At 41.5% G+C, this 20275-nt stretch overlaps 1 protein-coding gene across 8 annotated transcripts in view; it reads left to right on the top strand.

Moving 5' to 3' along the window:
* Nucleotides 1–2597: 2597 nt before the first annotated feature.
* TENM3 (teneurin transmembrane protein 3) overlaps nt 2598–20275 on the top strand; it is a 416596-nt gene continuing 398918 nt past the window's right edge. For all 8 annotated transcript variants that reach the window (XM_064449664.1, XM_064449667.1, XM_064449668.1 and 5 more), the window contains exon 1: nt 2598–2717. The gene's annotated coding sequence lies outside the window, so the exon portion shown is untranslated. The remainder of the gene's footprint in view (nt 2718–20275) is intronic.

Here is a 20275-nt window from a genome sequence, read left to right as displayed (position 1 = left end):
GCTACAGTTACCTTCAAGTTAAGAGCACCAAAATAACTTAGTCTGAACTTCAAATGTGTATTAATATGTAGTTGACGTTTGTTGTTTATCCGGTGGGCTTTGCACAAGGAAGAAATTATATAATCTTTCAATTTATAATAGAGGAGCATCTTCATTCACTGTATTTGGAGGCGGTAAAAAGTTCGGGTTAGTACTAGGTAGATGGCATTAGGTAAGGTAGTGCAAATGGCTCAGTATTAGTGGTAGTAGTGCAAAATCATACCACTTTATGTGTTTGCATTTGCAAAGTATAATTTTTAAATTTTGTCTTAGAGGACTGTAAGCCAAAAGGAAGGAAACCACATGTAAAGCCCTGCCTCTCAAGATTTGCTTTTACTTCGGCAGAAATGCTAACTTGTGTACTGTGCAACAATAATTACAGCATCTAGCGTAAGTTCAGGGTTAAGATTACTCATGTTTGTCTAGCTGTGTATATGTTTTGTAACAATGAATTTTGTGCGATTCACATTTTCACACTTCGAGTGTTTTCTTATAAGGACTAAAACCATTGTAGGATGTTCTATTTGAAAGACAAGGTCATGACGATTGCAGCTCTGCTCACGTCGTCCGGGCACTTACCTGCACAGAACTCTCTGGAGAGGTTTCTGTGACTCCTACCTTTTAAAATGAAATCCCATCACTTCAGAGTTACCCCCAAAGTCAGTGCACATTATTCGTTTCCATCCCATTGGTTTAGTTTCACTATCTTCAAGAGAACTTTTCCAAACCTGTAGTTAAATGTAGTTACTTAATCATATTACATCTTTCCTAGGGATGAAAGCAAGTTATTTCCGTTATAAAATACCCGTTTCCTTTTCTGTATGCTCAATATTATGGACTACACATTGGCTGTCCATTTAAATATGCTTCCAATATTTGCGGTTTTCTGTTACAGTTGCTGCACAACGGTGCTTTGTGATGCTGGCGGGGTGTGTGTGCGTGTGCGCGTGTCTGTGCGTGTGCGTGTCTGTGCGTGTGCACTCACTCTCCGCTGGAATTCCCAAACGCTGATCTCAGCACTGTCGGATCAGCTTAAATGCCCAGGTACCTCGCCCCTCAGGTCGAGCCCAGCAAAGTGCAAACGCAGTGGAAAGCACAGGGGTAAAACACTGGCGTATGAGACAGAAGTGCTGGAGGGAGCACAGGTAACACCCAGCAGCGCTCGGCGGTAACACCCGCGGTAACGTTCCTTTGATTGGGGGGTATTTCCAGTCGTTTCGGGTCACAGAAATACAGGGGTTTTCCTCGGGAGCGTTTAAGGTGACATAGTCGCGCATCTTTCATTACAGAGTCGGGGATACGGCATATAAATTTAGGTTTGGAAAATCAACAGTGCTTCGGCGGGTCGCCAGCTCCACGTTCGAAGCTGCCCGGCCGTCCAACTTCCCCGCGCGTTTCGCATCTCGTCTGCGAAACGCCTTTGAGTTGGAAAGTGAAGGATAAAGGAATGGGGGGGGGGGACCAGAAAAAAAAAGAGAGAGAGAGAGAGTGCGGTCCTAGAGAGGTGGATAGGTAACATCTCAGCGTGTGAGAAGTTACAGCTACTACTTTGAGTCGAGAGGATGCTGAGGAGTCAGGGAGAAAAATAAGCAGAAGCGCCTTTGTACGCGAGGGAGAAGCGGCTTCAGAAGCAGATGTTTAAGCTGTAAATCAGGTCACTCGGCTCCGGCTCCCGCCTAACTCCGAAAACTGCCGGGGAGCGGGGGCGAGGCCGGGGGGCTGCGGCTGCCCGTGCGAGGGGCTGGCTGGCTGCCGGGGCGGGGAGCACCCCCCGCACCCCCCGGCACCCCCGGCCTGCCTAGGTGCGGGGCTGCCGGCCGGCCCCGGCTGCCGGCAGCGGACGGGGTGCCCCGGCGGGGCGCCGAGTATTGCCCCAAATCCTCCCCCTTCCCTTCATAAAAACAAACAGGTCCCTGCGGAAAACAAACTACGGCGGACGGAAGCTTTCTGCCTCCGCCGGGAGGAGGGGATGCGTAATGAAGCCGTGTAAGTTCATTAGTGTTTGCAATCAGGAGCACGCAGGCACCTTCATCAGGGCAAAAAGCTGCGAAGAGCCATTCATCAGCCTGAAGTGCCGCTCGCGGATGACCCCTAAATCACCGCCGCCGCCGTCGTGGATGCACTGATTGGGCTCAGCGTGGGAGCCGCGCCACGGCACTCCACGCGAAACGGCGGCAGCAGCAACGGCGGCGAGGGGGGCGGGGTGGGGTGGCGGGGGGCGGAGGCGACGCAACCGGCGGGGCCCGTCCCGTCCCGGGGGGAGCAGCGGGGCTCTGGGCCGGGTCCCCCCGCGCTACAGCGCAAGTAGGTGCCGGCGGCGGCTCCTCCCTGCGCCCCTCCCCCGCCCGGCGCGCCGCTGTGCGCGTACCTTCGCTCTCCTCCCCCCCCCCGCCCCGCGGGCCAGAGGGACTGAACTCCTTGCCCGCCCCGCCGGGGGAGGAGGCGGGCAGAGCGAACTCCGCGGGGCGCGTTAGCCCTGGCGGCGGGGGGGCCCGGGCAGCAACTCCCTCCCCCCTTCCTCCCCCCCCCCCCGGCCGGCCCCCGGCCCTCCCCCCGCTCCCGCCCGCCCTCCGCTCCCGCCCGCCCGGCCTGACAAAGTGCCGGCGTGCGCCGCTCTCCCCCGCGCTGCTGCCGGGGCGCGGAGGCGGCGAGGCTCTCAGCGCGCCCGCCCGCCCGCGGTAAGTGGGGCGCTCCCGCGGGGGCGGCTGGGGAGCCGGGGCCGCTGCCCTCCCGGCGGCGGAGGGGCCGGGTGAGCGAGCGGGCCGGAGGCCGGAGCGCGGAGGACGGCGGAGGGTTCCCGCGGCCCGCTCTTATCTCCCCAGCCCCTGCGGTGGCACCGCTGGCGGCCGGACTTTCGCCGGGCGGTAGGTGGGAGCCGCGGGTCTGCGGCCGGAGCGCGGCCCCAGGTCGGGCTGCGGGGGCGCTGGAGGGAGGGGCCGGGGGCGCAACTTGAGCTGGGAACTCCGCGGTGCGGCGCGGAGAATTGAGCTGGGGGTGGGGGGGAGGCCTGAGTCTTTCAGCAGCGCTGCGCGGCCTCGGCGGCAACTCAGCTGCTGGGGGGTGGTGGCTGGGGGGGAGAGCGGGGTCGCTCGCCCTGAGGTGCAGCGCTGCCCCCCCCGCAAAGCGCGGCGTGTGCACGCCCCCGGCGGGCGTGTGCGCGCTCCCGGCAGCGCGGGGCGGCGGCGGGACTCGCCACCGCCGCGATTTCGGTGCTTTCCCGAGTCGGCTTCGTGGCTCTCGGAGGGCGCATGGAAGCGTCCGTACCGGTCGGTGTCCGGCGGGCAAGGCGCGGGTGCGGCGGCTCGCCCCAGTAAGTTTATGGCGGGTTTGGAAGTTGTTTGGCGTTACGCGGAGCTCGCGCTCCCTCCGCGCGCGCAGCCCGCCGGCCACGCGCTGGTCCAACGGCTGCGGGCGGCGACGGGCTCCGGGAGCGCTGCGGGGGCTTCACCGGCGCCGCTCGCGAGGGAGCGGGCGTGAGGAGAGCCGTCGCGGGCCGCACCTTCAGCGATCCGTTCGGCGAACTCCAGTGAAAATTGCGTTACGTGCCGCGAAAACACGTGGCGGCCCGAGGAAGCTGTGTGTCGCGGCGGTTCGGGGGAGAGGGGCGGTCTCCCTCGTGAAGCGAGGGGCGTCTCTGGCGTCTGGTGGGTTTTTTTCCTTCACGCGGCTGTAGGAAGCAGGTCCGCTGTTCCGTCCGTGGGCTTAAAAGTTTTTATGCTGTGAAGTTGCTTTAAAGCAAAGTGATGTAACAAGATAAAAACACGCAAAAAGGCATCTTTATGTGCTCGCACAGTTAAAAGTTTTAATAGGAGCTACTTCTGTGAGATATTACGTATTTCTAGGGTCACCTAAATCTTTAGCCTTAAAATAATTTTGTGTAAGAAGACTTTTAGCGGTTTTATTTTTGTACTTCGTAAATATCATTCGTCCTTTATGTTAATCCTTCTTAGCTGGATGCTCGTTTTGTTGTATTTGGCTGTTACCTGCTGCGTTTTACATGCATTTCTTCAACGGAATGATGCAAAATACTTTGCATGAAGAGCTACAGTAATACTCTGTGGATATTACATCCTAAAATTCAGTCTGGTAAAGAGCATATTGAAATATAAACATTGCTCGACCATGGTCGGTTACCTTGCAGATGAGTTAATTGTAGAACACTTAAAGACACTCTCTGATTGAAAAATACAGCTGCTCTTCCCTTCCAAAATAATCCAAGTGCTGTTCAGAATTATTAATGCATTCGTATTTAGGAGATGGGCTTAATATTGTATGTAAGGAAAGGTTTTCATAAAGTGTACTTCGATGTAATGTGAGAATAGTTGGGAAGAATGGGCCCTATATGGGCATGAATACATATGAAAAATATTTAAATTTGGGGAAAATACAATAGATTGAGAAAAACAATATTATTTTACAATTCATAGCTTTGCCGCTATGAACTTGCTGGGTTATTTGCAATGATCTGGTAAATTAGGGGAGGGAAAAACGCCAATAGTACTGAAGTATTAGATGCGTACGAGAGATTAAAAAGTGAAATGAGTTTATATGAGTGAACACTCAGATGCAAGATATTGTTCAGCAGAAGAAATACTTGACCACGCTAAGAAGATTCTCTTGATTAATATTTATTGCAGGAACAAAATCCAGAATAACACACATAATCCAGTTAGCAAGTTAAGACTGGTACTTCAGTCAAATCTCTTTGAGCCAGGAGTAATTATTCTCTGTTCAAATGGAAAAGGGAAGAAAGGATTTAGTAATAGAAACTAGATTTAAAGTTACAAATCAGCCCACAATAGCTGCTTTTACTAAGCAAAACCCAAAGTTAGGGTAGGAATCCACGCTGTCAGCTGAGCAATCAAAACAAAACCCTAAACATTTAATTTTTCAGAGATTACAGAGGCTTTAAAGAGTACCGTTGTAAAAATGTGCCGCTTTAACAACCTTTCCTTCTCTTAGTTCTAAAACTGATTAATTGCTGTGTCTTATAAAACCTGATTTATTTCATACTTTTTCATACCAAGCATTACCATTATGAAGCTCTCCTTATAATTGAGATTAATGTTTCTGAGCAAAGAAGTGGTTTGGAGGGCTGCATTCATTTTGAGTGCTGTTCTAATCAATTTTAGATACAGCATTTCACAATGTATCAGTCTGCATCCAAACCTGCCTTATTATGTGGAATTAACTTGTTAGTGATTGATAGCAAGCCTGCTCTATCTCCAGAGGCGATTTGTTTCAAAACAAGTGTTATGGCTTCCAAGAGTTTTGAGTACAGGGTCAGGCGACTCAGGTGCCCTTTCTGTGGCCTGACTGGAGCTTGACAGAGTAGTTAGAAAAAAATGGTGTGCTTTTTCGAAGAAAAAACCCCCCAAACCAATAAACCCCACTACACCTATATTGAATGGTGTTCCTTTAACTATGGCATTGGTGTTCATGTAGTCTAGGATGACAGGTATGATGCACAGATAGTGTCTTTGTGCATCGCTACGTACTGTAACAATGCATATCTTCTAGAGTATTTTGAAGAATAGCTTTACTGTTTGAAATCAAAACTCACGCGGCTAGTTTCCCGTGACAAGGGGTACATCTACTGCATATTGCCTGCATAGATAATGAAAGACATGCTAATTCTTTTTGTCTTTTTCATAAGTAGCAAGGATAGTGCTTGTTTCGACACCTACTGAAATATTTGCACGTTCCCTCTGTGCACCTTCTGGTCTCAGCTTCACCACCGTTTCATGCTCTGTGTGATACATAAATATTTAAAGTTCAGGAAAAACTGATTTTTTGATTATGAGATAAAAATAAGTAAGAGCCAAAACTAAAAAAAAAAAAATAAATAAAAATTAAAAACCTGAAAACAGTAACCGCAATTCAGAGGAGATTTATGTATGTGCACCTGTTGTCAGGATAGTGATTTCAATCTAAATTGTAGTTATTTATGTATTTCTTGCAAGACATGCTAACTGCATTCAGTAGGTTTCTTTAAGTTTGCGTATTGAACTAATTACATGAGTCTTCTAGTTTAAGTGTGTGTGTAAATGATACACATAATGTTACAGCTGAAGCATTGTATAAAAATATTTCTGGTCTTATGTGGATCAGAAGCTAATAAAAAGACAAAATGTTTATGAATACCAGGCTGAAGGGCTCCACACCACATAGCTCAGTCTTTTGCTGTGTAAGAAGCGTTGTCAGTACAGGTTCATTTTAATACCATAACCAGAATAGCCACTACCGAACTAATAAAAAGGGAATAAGCTCTATAATGAAATAGAGAACACAACACCCACTGTATCGCTGAACAACTTCTTAGATGGAGGTCTGTCCGCATGATATGTACTTTCATCCTACAGTATATTTACTTCTTTTGTAAAATACTTTTTATGCAAAAGTGGTTCTTGGATGACACAAGATAGAAAAGTAGTTTAATCCTGGAACTGTTTCATGCTGATATACACCACGGGTCTTGCAAAGGAGTGGGTATGCTTTTCTAATTTAGACTGATATCCGACATATTAGGTCAGCTAGGCTTGAACTTATTATTTTAAATTTTGCCACTTGCTCCTGTGTAACAGATCGAGGTTGTTGATATTTGATGTGTAATTTTTTGCAGACACAAACTTAATTGTAAACATTAGTGCATAGAAATACAGAAAGCAAAGGAGCAAACTAGAAATTGGAAAGTGTTGTACTAAATTCAGCACTGATAGTCATACCCTGTAAATCCACTGAAATCAGCAAATTACCTGGATTGCTATGTACTACAGCACTGTGGGTCTGTAGTATCTCTTCGTGTTAAAATTTGTTTTTTATATATTAAATGTGCTGTATAGGTTATAGCAGCAACTTTGGCTTAGTTTTACAGTAGGCTTTCATGAATGCAAATGCAATATACACGTACAAAAGAAAACAAAGCAGTTTTCAATATGAGAAAAGACAAAGTTAGATTGTTTTTGTTGACTTTCCTGTTTTTTATTTTTTAACATGCTTCTTGTAAATGTTTAAAACGAGAATCCTAATGTGTTGGCTATGGATTATCATTATGTAGTAATAGAGTCTCTGTTTCTCTGTTGTTTAATCCCCCTTCCCCCGCAAAACACTGAAATGATTGCCGAAATTTTTAGTGCAAACCAGGTTTTCCAACTTTGTTTACTCTTTGAAGTAGTTTATTTTAAAAAGGAGAAGAATATCTTTCTATAATGGCAGTCTGAAATCTATATTCTATAAACCTTTTAAAATCAAGATTTAACCTATACATCGGTATTTTTGCATCTGAATTACAGAAGTGTAAAATAGCAGCTTACAAAAATCTTAAGATATTACAACGTTAATTTTTCCTGTAACAACATAGAAAAATGTTCAGAAAAACAACAAATATCGTAAAAGCGCTGTTGTTGTGGAATTTGGAACATGTCACAGTGAAGTCAGTAGTGCTGTTGGTGTTATTTTCCAACATTGTGTTGAATTTCTAAGAGTTTTTTTGACAGCAGTTAAACAAACATATAGAGGAACTAATGTGTCTTATTTCCTTATATGAGTCTTGACAATTTTTAGTGTCTTAAGAAAACTGTCAATGGTAAAACTGGTGAAATACATATTTCAAATAATTTTTCTTGGCAGGAATTGTAATAGAAAGCTGCATGTTAGAATTTTGAAAGGGGAAAAAAATGTAATCAGCACATGACTTACCATAATACAACAATAGTTTCCTAAATCATAGAAGCCCTTGATACACTTTGTCTGGGTCATGGAGTGGGTGACTGTGTAGTGGTTGAAGAAATCATCATTGCTAATAAGTGGTACTTTAGATTAGCAAATGAAAGACTGCATCGTCCTTCAAAGGCCTCATCCATTCTCATTATAATTCTTTGAACGTTTGTCTGACCTTTTAAAAGAAACAGTACCGAAACTTTATGCTTAGAGTGCCACATAAATAAACTGACTGACACCTGCCTCAAGAAGTTTGTAATCTAATGACAGGAGGAATAATACCTCTTTTAACACAAAAATATCAAATGTTACTTATTACAGTAAATTGTTCATTTATTTAAAAATATTTTCCTAATGATGTAATGATTATGAGACTAATGAGTGCTGAGCAGCTTTACAAAAGTAAATAGTATCACAGTTGTCTAACAAAAAATCTAAAGCCAGATTGTATTGGTAATATTTTCCCTCTATATGTTCAGAAAGCTTGGGCAGGTGGAGTAGCTTTGTTTTTATGAATGAGAGTATGAAGGCCCAGGCCCAGCTAAAGCAAACCAGCACAGCTCTGCTCACCTCAGGGAAGACATTGTCATTTACCTTGCAGTTGAAGCGTAGGGCTTATGCTCATGAAACACTTTCAGTTTAGATTTCACTTTAACTCTTCTTTTTTTGTCAATTGTTTGTCTTCCCTGTTATAAAAAACATTGCTAATTTGAATAGGCTTTGGTGCGCCTGAAAAGCACCGTGACAGCGCTCAGACATTATTTTCCTTTAAAAGAAAAAAAAACCAACATTGTTAGTGAACTTGGCACAGCAGAAAATAATCTGTGTTGTTATAAAATATTTTTTCTTGAAAAGACCTTTATTCACACTACTGAACAGATAAAGTTTTTTATGTCTCCCTACTCCCCTTAAGAGGTATTCTTGATTTCAGTGTCAAAAGGTTGAGTGGCATTGTCCGAACCTATGCAGCTGGAACTGAGGAACGACTTGATATTCATTCCAACAAATGAACTGGTTGAAATTTTGATTACAAGTTGTGAGTGTTTGCGTGTTGCTTTAGCAGCAAAGGCAAAATTGCTGGAAGTCTTAACATACAGGTAGCAGTTCCTAAACTGCCGTTTGCTCACTGTTGTTCCCATTTCAGAAGGCAGAAACATGTTTTTAAAGTAATGGTGTAACTCGAGAAAAGCTGGGTCTCCACAAATGATTGTCTGAGCTTAGATCAAACAAAAATGCTGGGAATGCTGGGGACTTCTAGCTTTCTTTTGGTAAGTCAGATAGATGTTAAGTCTTTAAATTTGATTTTCTTTCATTCATAAGTAGTTAGAAAATTCAGACTTCGGGCAACAGAGAACCCTTTAGCATTATAGTTCCTTATTTTTGTTTTGGGCCTTATTTAAGAGATGACATTGTGTGTGAGGGAGACTGTATAGATGGTAGGAAGGATTCCTTTTCGTACCTTGCTTTGCTGCTTGCAATGGTAATATGCACACGCCCGCCCACCCACCCATTTTTAACTGTGTAGTCTTCAAAAGTAATATTTTGATTTTGACATAAATTGCTGGAAGATGAATGAAAAGCTTTCCTGGCAGCTGAAAAAAAAACCCAGATGTGTGTGCGTGTGTTGACCCTTCAATACGGTTTGACTTAGTAAGCACTACAGTACAAAATTGTAGGAGGATTTCCCCCCTTCCCTGCAGTTTGTCTGACAATTGTGGAAGTGTGTGATTTCAGCAGAGGCCAATATGCTGGGAGGTGCCGACAAATCCCTGAAATACTTGAGGTCTGAGGCTCATAGTGACATCTCAGTGAATGCTGGGAGTAGAAATGCTCGTCACTTTTCAGGAAGTTTTTTCAGTCATTTGTGTATTATTTGGCCACAAAACAAGACCCACGTTGTAATGAAATATTCATGTTTGTGGCCTGTTTTCATCTTTCACATATTTCTTGCAGTCAATAAGAGGTAGCAGTCTATCTAAATGTATGATAACCCAGAAATACATCAATGAATGACTGCTCTACAGGAACCTTAAAAGTAAGAAGTGATCAGGAAAGCTGGGGTTTTATTTTCTCTCTTGAGTGAAGACTATCTTAGAGTGAAAATGGAATGTCAACTCTTACTTAGCATGTAATAGTTATAATTACCTTTAGAAATGTTTTAAGTGGCATAAAAATGCATAGCTGCTTGTATTATTCTTTCTATCATCTCATGTTAATTGTGGAATGATACAGGGTTAATGATACAAAATGTTAGCACTTCTAATGATATGTTTAAGAACAGTGCAGTCATTAAATTCAGTAAACTGAATATGTGGGCCTCATAAATAAATGCTGAATTATAATACAAAACACACCATGACCAAATTAATTAGTATGTTTAATCTAGTGAATTCCAGCTAGGCTGCATACAATATGGACATGTATTTAACTTCTAAATTTAATATTAGCTGCATAAGTCAACTCTCACTTATTCAGTGCAGAATTAGTAATAGAAATTTGATATATTCTAGTGTTTTACATAAGTTGGTTTTTTGTTTTTTTTTTTTAAACAGGATGTTTTAACACTGTTACAGATTTTAAGCATTGTCATTAAAAAGGGATGTGAATGGTGATGTACCCCACCTGTTCTTCCCATAATACTTTGTCATCAGGAGGTAGAATTCCTGAGGTGTGAAGTAACAAATCTTTTGGTCAAAATGGCGACGTGACATTCATTCAACAATCTAGGGCAGAATATTTTGTATTTACATATTTGATGCAAACTTTTGTGTTGGTTGCTTTGCTGTTATCGTTACTGCATCAGATTTTATTTATCCAGGGAGAGTTAAAATGCCAGTAGAATCATCTTGATTTTTCATTTGAAAGCCTTATTTTTCAAAGAAAGCAGAAAACACAAGACTACATTTTATTTACTTTTTTTTAACCTCTGAGTACCTTGGTTTTTCTTCTTAAATTACAAGTACTGTGTTTTTATCATGTGAATTAGAGGGCATTCAGATTTTCTTGACCTCAGCTTCTGAATTCTTAAGTGTGAGTTTACGGCAGAAGTAGGAAACTGGGTTGTTTTGATGTGCTTGAGTCTAATTCTGCAAATCTCTAAATAATCTGTTCAGTTGGTAGTTCCAGGGACTTCAATGAGATTGTGTAGTGAATAAGCATTGTGCCTGTGATCAGTGGAATACAGGCTTAGGCTCATTGCTTTCAGAGGATAGTCTAAGATGAGGAGAGTTTGAGAATAATCAGCATGTTTTTTCTTCTTTTTTTCTTGATGTGGGATTACACGCTCTGCCCATGACCTTTGATATAAGTCTACCTTTGCATTGCATTTTTCTAGTAAATACTTGACTAGAAATGATTCGATGGACCATTCAGTTTTTACGGAGAGACCATAAAGCACTGAGTGGTCTGACTGCACTCTGCTGCTCAGTCAAACCTTATTGTTAAATGTATTTAAGGTAATTTCCATACCCCACCCCCAGCATTTCCAATAAGCATGTCCAGTGACTGTTTGTTTGTTGGACCACACAAAAGAGCACACTTGTCCAAGTGGGTGCACGATGAGGTTGTGCCTATACTACTGCATTAAACACTGTGTTGTAACTTTCCCACATGCTGGGACAAAATCATCTGTATCGCTTAACTCTTAAAGAACATCCTTATAGTGTTTTGATCTGTACTGACTCATGTTCCCCAAACAATTCTTGAGCATAGTTCTGCAGTTAAGACTAGGGATATGTTCTTGGGCCTGTTCCCAGTAAGTGCTTTGCTTCGAGCTTCCTGATTTAGAGGTTAAGACTTTTTACTAGCACAGACCTGATTTAAGTAGACCTGCTTTAAGCAGGGTTTTGGACAAGATGACCTCCAGAGGTCCTTTCCAGCCTAAATTATTCTGCTATTCCATGCCTCCTGATTGCACTCTTGCAATCCTTCTCAGGGATGTTCAAGTTTACTAGTTGGGCATCATATCTGAGTTTAGTGGTGCCAATGCTAATTCCGTTTACTACACTTGCAAGAATAGCTTGGTTGAATGGGCTCAGAATTAAAATGATAGTTCCTGTAAACTCATCAAGAGGATTTGTGGGAGTGGACAAGCACAATGAGGACCCTCTATGTTAGAAACTTTAAGGTATTTCTTGAAAAGAGCTATTTAACCTTTGGAAGTTAGCTCTTTTTTTAATGTTAATCACCAAAAAACTGTATTAAAAAGTCTCTTTTCAGCACTTGTTTCAACCTCTAGAATCATTATTAGGTGTAGTAAGTTGCCCTGCACTAGAAACTTGATAAAATTCAAATGGTAAGAAAGAAAAAACTTGATTTTAGTACACACGCCTGCTACTTATTACACAATATTAACCTGACAGAATTTAAGTTTACTGGTTTATACTAAGTGCTCAATAGTTAGCGTTACTGTTTATGGGCAACATCATGTATGGAACCCAGATTAACAGCATTTTGTTGAAGTTTTTATTATGAGACTGCATTAAAGATATTAACTGACTTGATATGAGAATCTCAAATCTGTAGTCTTTTTCTACAGTTGTTTTTTTTGTGGTTTGTTACAGATGGACAAAAGTAACAAGCTACAATGCTGTTTTTTAACATTAATAAAATAAATAATTAAAAAAAATATTCGCTAACCACCAACTTTTTGGATGTGAAGAGACTCAGCTTACACATAGCACATAGCACCTAAGCAAAAGCTACATCACCAGATATCACATTGATATAAAAACACAATCTATAGATAGACTTTAAAGCATTTGCTTAACACGGAACTGAACTGCAGTTAGGTACCTCAACTGGAAGTGGTGTGAGCTGTAGTCCTCTGAGCGCAAGCAGTTAACTGAAACCTAAAGGCAGGTGCCTTATGAAGCACTTTCTCTGCAGTGCTTCAGTTTCATACCCACTCAATGGAGGAAAATAAATGAAACGGCCTACAAGGGACCTTGTCTGCCTGAGGTTAGGCACCCAAATGGGCTATCTTTGTGAAGGTCTTTAAGGTATGTCACGACCTTCTCTCCATTGCTTTGAAAGTTGGACACATACTGCAGTAGTGCTGCTTTGTGAGGTGCCTAAAGCGTAGGCTCAGTTTAGTGATCTAAGCTAAACAGACTGGGTTTCATATATAGTGCCTCAACCAAAACTGCATCAACAGCTATGTGGGCATTGTAAAAATACTGTGGATGTTAAGGGTTTCTTTAATTGGAACTAAACCAATTATTTTCAGTTTTGCTTTATTTTTTTTAACATTATAACCAAAATCGCATTATAGATATTTCCAAACTGTTGTTTCATCATCAGTTTGTAGGTTGGATATTGTCAGCAGGTCTAAATAAGACCTTGACTTCTACATTAACATACATGAACTGCACACTAGAAATAAATATTACTGCAAATATGTAGAAGATTTTATATATATATACTTTTAAGCTCTGGCTTAGATTGGTATTGTTTCAGGGGAAAAAATGTTTATATATGATTTCATTATAAACAGATTAACTGATAAGCACTGTATCTGGTGCTATTTTAAATATTTTTGCTACATGCAATTAAAATAATTTAAAATTAGCAAAATGTACAAAAATCAGGTTAAGTGCATTTAACTACTAAAACTCTTCTTGCTCATCGATATTTTCAAAAGTGTAAGTAGACAATGTCTGTAGACTTTTCCTCATCACATTACCAACATATTTCGTTGAATTTCATATCCTACAAATCAAAAGGACTAGGGATTCTGAAAGCTTGGTCTTAATATTTTTTCTTCCTCCTTTATGGTGCCATTCTCATGACTGTTTCACTCAGCCCTGCTATATTTCTCCCTGATGGCAGAAAACGACTGTTAGATATAAATTTCTACTTCCAGAAGATGGGTTATATGATTTTTGTGTGACAAGCGCAGGAACTGCTTGTTCTTTCGTCTCCTCTATGGTGGTTCATAACTGTCTTAAAAAACAGTAAGGCTTTGGTTTGATTAACATTTTAAGCTTTCATAATCTGCCAGTACTGCCTTTAAAAATAAGAAATTGCCATCCTGCACCCTTTACAGCCTGTCTTCCGCTCTGTTGCCTTCCCCCTTGTATAAGCTCAGCTGTTTGCTTGGCCATATACTGAATTCAGAGCAGTGGTACAGTTGAAAAATAACCACTGAGAGTCTTTTTATTTAGTTATTTTTATTTATTTTTTTCGCCAGGTTGGTAGTCAGCTCACTGATCCAGTTCAGTGGGCAACCACAGCATAGTGCTGAGTGCAGGGCAGGAACATAAGGAGGATAGGACTGCCTTTTCAGTTTATTCTTTTAAGAAAGGGAGTAGCACACCACCTACACTTTTCCTGACTTATTAAATTAGAAACACCTACAGGAGCAAAGGAGTTCCTAGAAATGGGTTTACAACTTATATTTTTCCTCTCTGTGAATTGCTTTGTTTAACATTCCACATCACAGCAGAAAACTTTTGGGACTAGGCTAACCAAGAGAAACTATAAATAAAAGAGAGGAAATTGAAATACAAGACTGCCTTTTTTCTTTTTTTTTTCCCCTCCAATAACTGTGTACATGCATACAGTAGGGTCACATGAGTTAGGTTTTTTTTTAATGTGTACTGGTTTATAGAAGGAAAAGCATTGGTACTAAGATTCCCTTGCTCTGTAATTGAATTGCAGTCATTCTCCAGGAGTTCAACCATCAGCAGAAGGGATGTCACAGCAATCAGTGCTTGTTTACAGATAACATAAGAGGGCTGATTTCTCTAGACCATGCTTTTCTGTGTTCAAGTTTTTTTTTTAAAATAAACAAAAAAACCCCAAACAAACAAAAAACCCCCAAAACCAGATGTCAGTATAGTCTCAATGCTTGAGTTGGTGGTTTGTGCCTCTCAGAAGTTTTCAAGGAAAGAGTAACCTGGAATTGATTGTTTTGTTTGAGAAACAAACCCGAAGGAGAACCATATTTCATAATGCAGCTTTCCCGGAAGTCTTTGCTGATCGTTTAGAGCTGGGCTTCAGGGTTGCAAAAAGAGGAGATGCTGCTATTTATGTAGCTTTTCCCTCTGCCCACCTATTTCTCCTTCCAGACAAGGATATATAAGGGGATCACAGGGCTTTTTACACTTTAACCCTACACTTTAGTACCAGCTGATGTGACAGCAGGTAATTCTGCATCCTCTGATGGACTTACGGTTATGCCTTGTGCAGCCTTGCTGGTTTGAGGCAGCACAGTTCAGTTACAGTTTTTTCCTGGAGAAGGTCATCATCGCTTAGCTATAGGTTAGGATGCTGATGCTTTTATTTTTCCTGTTGAAGTTGTTCTACTTCCCATGAAGAACTTAAAGATTCATTGGATCAGAAGAGAGCAAAGAAGGGGGGATGAGTCATTGCAGCCTGATGCTTAGGGCATGCATCTGAGAAGGGGAAATCTTAGAGCTTCCTTTAATCTGCCAGAGATGTCCTTTTCCTTCATTCCTGCCACTGCTCTGGTGCTGACATGAGTACTCGTATGCCTTTGGGCAGAGCCAGAATTTATCTGTCTGAAAGATTATATCCCCCTGCCCCCAAATTAATTTTCCTTTTCCTTTTTTTGGGTTGGTCTTTGCTAGCTCCGTTTGTGAACTGTCTCTTGGTGCCACAGTACAATTGCTAGTGCTGGCACGCAAGAGGAGGAATCGGTAGACGAAGCTGGGAATAAGAAATTGCTAAGAAGGCTGGGAATGCATTTTTTTTTAAAGGGATTATGTGGGATTAAAGTGAGCATGTAACTACAACATGAATGCATATATATTAAAAAGCTAGGACAGGCAAAATGTGGGCACTTTCTGCTTGTAAGGGATGTTACCCACTTCCTAGCCCAAATCCAAGTTTAAGTGTGCTCGTCCCTTTTTGGATCTTTGTTGTCTTTCTCTCTGGAGGAACGGTTGCCTGTTTAAGCTTTGGGTCAGATTGTGGTCCTGGATCACATGGTTTTGCACATGCAAAGGGAAGAAATATAAAATGAAAATAATGTGAAGTAAACAGCTCAAAAATGAAATATAGTAGATTACAAAAACAAAAAATTCTGATTTGTTATGTTGGCAGCAGCACAGTGTTTCTGATGTAATTCAGCAGATTCTTCTTGTATGCATGGGTATCCTGGGCTCGCCCTCTAAATGTGTGTGTGCTTGTCTCTCCCCAGCAAGAGCAGAACGACTGCTGTCATTACAGGTTGAAACACCACTGTCACTACAAACCCTTTTCAGTAGTTCATGAATAAAAGTCACCAGCTGAGTTTATTAGGTGTGATAAAACCTGTGAAGTTTACCCTTATTTTACAGACCTGAACACTGAAGCAGTGAAAGATGATTTGCTCATAGGACTATAAGAACTTAGAGTAGAGCCCTCATATAATCTGACTCCTAATTAGGCTGTATGGAAGATAGTTCATATTCTTTATAGGCTTATTTTTGGCTTGCCCGTAATTTTGACTTGGTGCATTAATTTATCTTACAGTTTTCTGGAAGCAGTCACACATGCTTCTGTATAGAATAAAGATAATGTGTTAAGCTGTGGTTTTGAGTTGCTTGTCTTCAAATATGGCCATGCTTCAAGGCAGAAGACATTTTCATTCAATTCCTTTGGTTTGAAAATCCCCCACCACTGCTGCTTCCTAATTCCAGTATGATTAAATTTCCTTGCAAAGCTTTGCTGGCTATATTTGAAGGTGCTGACTAACCATGTTGTTAACATTTTTAGGTGACAGTCTCGGCAGCTCACACATATTAATACTGTGAGTTTCTTGCTGCTGCTATCAGTGAAAAAAGTGAATATTTTGAAGTGCACGTGGTAGCACAGACATGGCCTTAATTTAAGTAGCCTCAAAATTGTTACCATGAAGGTGCACAGTGCGTCTTCTGAATGTGGATTTATTGCCTTTTTTTCTTAGTTGCATCCTACCTATAAAGCTATTAACCAAAGATGAAAAAGTCATTGAGGTGAATGTTTTGTATCTAGTCACTGACTGAGAACATCCTTTTATTTGGGTAATAGAAGTCTGTTGTTTTGGTGCTACAGAACTGTTATTAGGTAGTTGACTTCACGGATTTGTATAGATCACAGTTAAAATGGGTATAAAATTAAACTTTATCTCCCCCCATTCCCTCAAAAGTATAAAAATGTTCATTAACAACAATATGAATGTATTTCTATATGACTTAGAATCTAGTAGTAGTAAGAAATAATTAACTTTTATTAATTTTTTGAAGATTTTCTTAGGTTCCGTTTATGGATCACAGGCTTACTTTTCTATTTATAGTTGCAATTTAAGAGAATTTTGATCTTGTCTCACAGATGAGGTAGTTATTAAGGAAAGAAAGCATTAGAAAGGTAAAGGTACCAACAATATTTGAATCCTGAGCATGCTTCTCTGTAAGGGAGCATTGAAAGAAAAGATAATGATGCAGAGCAGTGTGTTCCACCCATAAGCCAGTCTGAGTTACCTATTCAAATGAAGACTAAAACAGTCTTGTCTAGTAAAACAAGGATCTATCTGGAATTTTCCTCCTTTCTGTCTTGTGAACCTAGATGGAGCAGGTGTTGTTCTAGTCTGCACGTGTATTGTTGAGTCCTAACTGGTCTCTACCCTTTCTTACCAGTTTATTCACTGGATTAGTTAATGTTAACCTGGTTTCAAACAGTGGCTGAGCTGTGCTGGGGTGAAAGAGGCTGGATGGAGGCATTTGAGCTCCTGATTGAGTTGTACTCCCCTGGAGCTGGGGAGGATCGTGTGCTGCACTCGGCATCTTCAGGTCCATAATCTGCATCTGTTATTCCTCCCCCACCCCATCCGTGTGAAAAGGCTAGGGATGGAGGATGCAGCTCACCAGGAGGGATTATTGTTCCACGAGAGAAAAACCTCTTTTGAGAATTCCCCATCGAGTGATGCATTCGTTGTTGTCTGAGAACTTTCTAAACATACAACAGAGATGAAAAAGGCATACTCATTTAGTGCTTAAAACATTTAGTCTCCAAAGTCTCCTGTGCTTTGTGAGATTAAGTACAGCTTACTTTAACAGGCAGCATGTTTCATCCATCACCTTTCCTATAATTTCAGTTATGCAGTGTCCTTCGAGCAACTTGGAAAAGTAATATTTGAGAAGTCAGATTCTTAAGCTTCCTTTAAGAGGAGAATCATTTACCCACGATGAACTGTGAATCATGAACCACAGCTTTGTGTATTGCTTCGGTCTGTGGGTCATTGTTCAGAAGGCAATGGAATGAATGCATTTTCCTCCAGAAAAGAGTCAGAAAAATGAAATTTCAGTTCTAAGAAATGGCCTTTCTCTTTCTTCTAATGATCACTAATGATTTACAGTACGTATATGAGATGGTTGGTTTTGATTTGTCCATCAGGATGGCTAGATTATTTTGTGGCTCTTTCAGCTTAACTTTTGTAAGCTACTCTGGCTCAATGCCAGTTTTATTATTTTCTCCATTTTTTAGGTGTAATTTTTTTACTGCTTTCTCATTTCCATGTGAACTTCTTATTTTGAAGTAATGTATAGAACGTTTGTCTGACTGTAGAGGTTTTTAGCATTTAGTGTTGCTGAAATGTTTAATAGATGTTTCTGGAAAACACATGATACCTAGTGATCCTGTCTCGCTATTGTAGTTGTTATTTCTCGTTTTAGACTTTGAAGTGTCCAGAGGGGCTTTGCGCTCCACAGGATGAACTGGAGTTGGAGTTTCTTACTGCTGTTGTGCAAGGAGTGGGTGTGTTCAGGACAGAGGTAAAAGCTTGCTCAGTTGGCATGGGGTTAATAAATGCAGTGGGCCACGGGACAAGTAGTACAGTTCTTGTACTGATGTGAAGCAATTATATTGGGTGGTTTTTCAGACTTTGCCAGATTTGAGGACCAGATGATTTTATCTGCTGACATCCATGTGAATCATAATGATGCAGCCAGGTCCCCATGATTTTAGTGAAATGGCAGGGTTTCCTCCTGAGATGAGGAATCGAGGTGTCTGGCTAGTTGATTGTTCTAGTAACAGCAGAAGTCTGAACATGAGAGTATCTGCCAACTGAAATAGCTGTTGCGCATGTAAGTATTGCACTGTCAGTGTAGGGATACTGTGTCCTTCTTAAGCAATAGGGACACTTTAGTTAAGCTGTCTAGTATGAAGGTAGACATATGCCTGCGAGGTCTGTGTCAGGGTAAGAAGCATGCTTGAAGTAATATGTCTTCAAAAGCTGACCCAGTCTGAACAGCGATGGTAGAGTGACCTTGCAAGTGTGCATCTGCTCTAACTTTGATACAGGGGTCATTTTATATGCTGTTTTCTTTGTAAATCACGTTGCCGGTGCCTTCTGCAGAGTCTACATTTTTCTGTTTCAAAACACTTAGTGTAAACATCATTTTTTACCTTAGATTGCAGAAATATATCAGATATAGGGTTATATTGGATTTGAAAAGAAACAATGCTAGTGTTTGTAAATCGCCAGCTTTTTAGAGTATTAGGTCACTAAGAAAATATTTCTACTTACTCATATAGCATGCAAGCAATTACATAAGCATATAAACATTTACAGAGAAAACTAGTAATTTTATAGATACCTGTTCCACTACTCTGCTATCCTATTTCTTCCTCCATATTGTTACTGTGCGTTCCAGTTGGATGTGATATGTCAGACGTGCAAAGAAAAAAACACCCCAAATTTCAAATACAGCAGATTAATTTTTTTTTTTATCATAGCTATTATACTTTATATAGCATTTTGCCACAGGACAACTTTCTCCCAATGGCAGGGCACTGAACAGCTTGCATCTGTGGGAAAGTGGTGGCGAAATTGATGGAACAGTCTGTTCCTGCCGATGTTCATTTCAATGCCCCAGAATACGGCTTTTAGTGTCTGCTGCCAGAGCATACCCTAAATTGATGGGACAAAAGGAACAGCCTGGATCTTCATGTGTTGAAGTGAGGAAATGAAATCTTAAATCTCATTTAGATGTGGAATTAAGTGGGATGGCAATGCCTGTGGGGCTCGAAAGGGAGGAAAGGTCAGTCTCTTATTCTTCCCTATCATGCAGCCCTGTGAAAGGGGTTGGAAATGTTCAGTGGAGAGTGGAAGCAGACAAACAGGAGAGTGTTTCTTGCAATAGCCAAAACTGAATTGAAAAGTAACGGAAAAAGGGAAGATGTGAAAGTCTAATGAAAAAACATGTTGAATTTAAAATGTACCTCAGGAAATATTTAAGAGGAAAAAATGCTGTGCCATCTGCAAGGAGAAAATATCTCTGATATCACTAGGACCAATGAGCTTTCCATGTGGTCTGCTGAAATGTTGAACTCTCTAGGGCAGCCCTAATTCATCATCTAATTTTTGCAAGAGTTCACAGAATTGCCATGTATTGGGTTTGCATGGCAAGGTATTGGTAGCAGGGATGCTCCGGGGTGGCTTCTGTGAGAAGCTGTTGGAAGCTTTCCCAGTGACTGATAGAGTCAATGCCAGCCGGCTCAGAGATGGATCCGCAGCTGGCCAAGACTGAGCCCA

This window comes from Phalacrocorax carbo, chromosome 4 (assembly GCF_963921805.1).
Source record: "Phalacrocorax carbo chromosome 4, bPhaCar2.1, whole genome shotgun sequence".
Lineage (NCBI taxonomy): Eukaryota > Metazoa > Chordata > Aves > Suliformes > Phalacrocoracidae > Phalacrocorax > Phalacrocorax carbo.
The sequence above is the reverse complement of the archived record's forward strand: the minus strand, read 5'-3'. Positions and strand labels throughout refer to the sequence as shown.